Genomic DNA, 3342 nt, shown 5'->3' on the forward strand with positions numbered 1-3342 from the left:
GGGTTCACACAATTTTGAACTTTATATTTTATCTGATTACACGTTTGGTCCCTTTATTTTTTAAAATCAACTTGCGGACTTTGTGTTTTGTCAAAAAGTTAAAAATATGAATAAATAGATAGATTATAGATAAAAATGTGAAAAAATGATAAATATTTATAATTTATAAATTATTATAGATTATATATGTTGTTTACATATATTTTTATAACGTGTATGGTAATTTATTAGTATAACTATTTTTTTTATTATTCATATGCTAAATAGGAAATAGGAGAAAACGTTTTTCTCACACAAAAAAAAAAGGAGAAAATGTACGTCAAAAAAATAACGTGTGAAGACTTTTTAATTTTAGATATTTATAGATATTTACATAGTTTAGATATTATAGTTTTTTCTTTTTTAATAATTAACTAATATTCAAAAATAAAAATAAAAATGTTTTTTCTAAAAAAAATAAGGAGAAACGTACTTCAAAAAAATAACTTGTGAAAAGTTTTTAATTTTAGATATTTAGATAGTTTAGATATTATAGTTTTTTTAATAATTAACTAATAATTAGAAAATAGAAAGAGTGATTTGAAGCAATTTTAGAGTATTACACCATATCATTGATGCTCTACTTTATATAAATATATAAATATAGATTTATAGATATTTAGACATTTTAGATATTATAGTTTTTCTTTTTTAATAATTAAAAAATAATCATAAATTTGAAAATATTTTTTCTCAAAAAAAAAAAGAGGAGAAAACGTACGTTATTTTTAATATTATGTGTATATATACTAATATTTTTAATTTTTAAGATATTTTAATTTTGAATTTAAAGTAATTTTATTTTTTTTTAGTAATTTTTAATGAAAAACTACATGTTAAAATTTGTGAGGTACATTTTATTATATTATTATTATTATCATTACAATGGTAAATATGAATAACTACATGAGAAAACGTGTATTGTATATTTTTTTTAATTAAATTTGTTTTTTTTATTATTTTTCAATTATTAAGTATTTAAGATATTTAAGCTAAATAATTTTTTAATCAAATTAATGTGTATATATATATATATATTGATATTTTCAATTGTTAAGATAATTTAGTTTTGAATTATTATTTTTTAGTAATTTTTGATGAAAAACTACATGTTAAAAAGTGTATGGTACATTTTATTATATTATTATTAAGATGGCAAATAGGATAGGAATAACTATATGATGACTCAAATTCTAATATATAAAAACATGTATATAATATATCATATAGGGTAGTTCAAGAAGAGATATTTTTGTATAATATTATTAATTTAAATAATAACATGAGATTTTCATATATAATATTATTAATTTAAATAATAATATCTTATAACTATCTTATTTTAATTTAAACTAATGTGTAACTAAATTTATACTAATTAGTTATATGTAACTACATTTTTTAAATTAATTAATAAAAAGAATAAAAAAATTATTATTATTATGTTAAGAATAAATAGTATTTTTGCCCCCCGAATTATGACCAATGTATGATCATGCCCCTCGAATGATTTGCGATGTTAAAAATTCCCCCCGAACTATGCACGTTACTGAAATATGGTACTTCTGTTAGATTTCGTCCTAGGTGGCTAACAGATTGATGATGTAGCATTTTGTCTCTTGATTTTGCAGTGCTATGTGTAGAATAATTAGAAATTTTTCCCCTCGAACTTTGACCACTATCAAATTATGCATTTTTTATTAAGACTAATTTATTTTTATTTTTAAAAATTGATAATTAAATCCTTAAAAATTAAAAAATAATCATTTTAAAAGATTAAGAAAATAATCAATACTAAAAGTTTCAAATTAATTAACTAAAATTCAAATACTCAAAAAATAAAAATCTAATTAATAGCAAATATCTTTTTTACTTTTTCTTTTCTTTTACAATATATATGCTAATATAAAAATTAAAAAATAAATCATAAAACAAAGTTTTTTCCCCTTTGTCCTCCTCTTAAATTAAAATTTGTATTTATTTATTTAAGTCTTTTGTCCACCTCTTTAATTAAAGTTTTTTCTTTGTTTTAGTATTTATTTTAAATGTTCATTCTAAAATAGTTTTAATTAATATTGTTTAAGAAAAAGTAAAAAAGAGTTATTTGTTGATAATTAAAATTTTTTATTTATTAAGGAATTAATTATTATTTTTAAGAAAAAACATATATTTTTTTTATAAAAGGGGTATAATTAGGTAATGATCAAAGTTCGGGGGCAAAATTGATAATTATTCTACACATGGCACTGCCACATCAACAGACAATATGCTACGTCATCAATCTGTTAGCCACATAGGATGAAATCTAACAAAAGTCCTATATTTTAGTAACGTGCATAGTTCGGGGGGAATTTTTCACATCGCGACTTATTCAGGGGGCACGATCATACAATAGTCATAGTTCGGGGGGAAAAAATATTATTTATTCTAATGTTAATCCATAAAATGAATAAAAAAATTATATTAAAGGAGAAAATAGAAAGAGTGTTTTGAAGAAATTTTAGAGTGTCACATAATCTCTTTGAAGCTCTCATTTATTTATAGGCTTATTAGGATTTTCCCCACAAACTATTACCAATCCAAATCGTGCCCCCCGAATTTTTCAACTTGTTAAAAATTCTCCCTGAATTATTTATGTTACTGAAATGTGGTACTTCCATCTAATTTCCCTGACGGAATGGTGATGTGACAGTTTGACCACCAATGTGGTATTGCCACGTCAATGCCTCGTTTATAACTTAAATAATAAATATAATTTTTTCCCCCAAACTATTACCATTACAAAATCGTGCCCCCTAAATTTTAAAAATTTAAAATTAAACAATCTTTTTAATATTAAAAAGAGTAAATGGCGGCTAAAATACCTAATATTTTCAAAATATTGCACTTTTATACCTTTTTTTGCAGCAAATATACTCAATGTCTTCAAAATGTTGCACTTTTATACCTAAGCGTTTTTTTTTTAGGAAAATATACTTAATGTTTTTAAAATGTCGCACTTTTATACCTATTTTTTTATTATTTTGATAAATAATAAGAAAGTAAAGGAAATATAGGATTTTAATTATATTTTAAATTATTTGCTAAAAATCATTAAATTAAAAATCAATTGAAATTAAAAAAAATTTGACGTTGACAAAAAATTGGCTTAGGTGTTAGGCATGTGTCTAAGTGAGCTTGAAGTTGGCTGGGTAGTGACATCATTGACATGCTGGGCTCATGCAAGTTCCCCAATGACATTCAACTTTGGTGTCGCTTATGTTTTCCTTCTGCATCTCTCCATTTCACTTTCCATCTCATATA

Source organism: Humulus lupulus, chromosome 2 (genome assembly GCF_963169125.1).
Source record: "Humulus lupulus chromosome 2, drHumLupu1.1, whole genome shotgun sequence".
Classification (NCBI taxonomy): domain Eukaryota; kingdom Viridiplantae; phylum Streptophyta; class Magnoliopsida; order Rosales; family Cannabaceae; genus Humulus; species Humulus lupulus.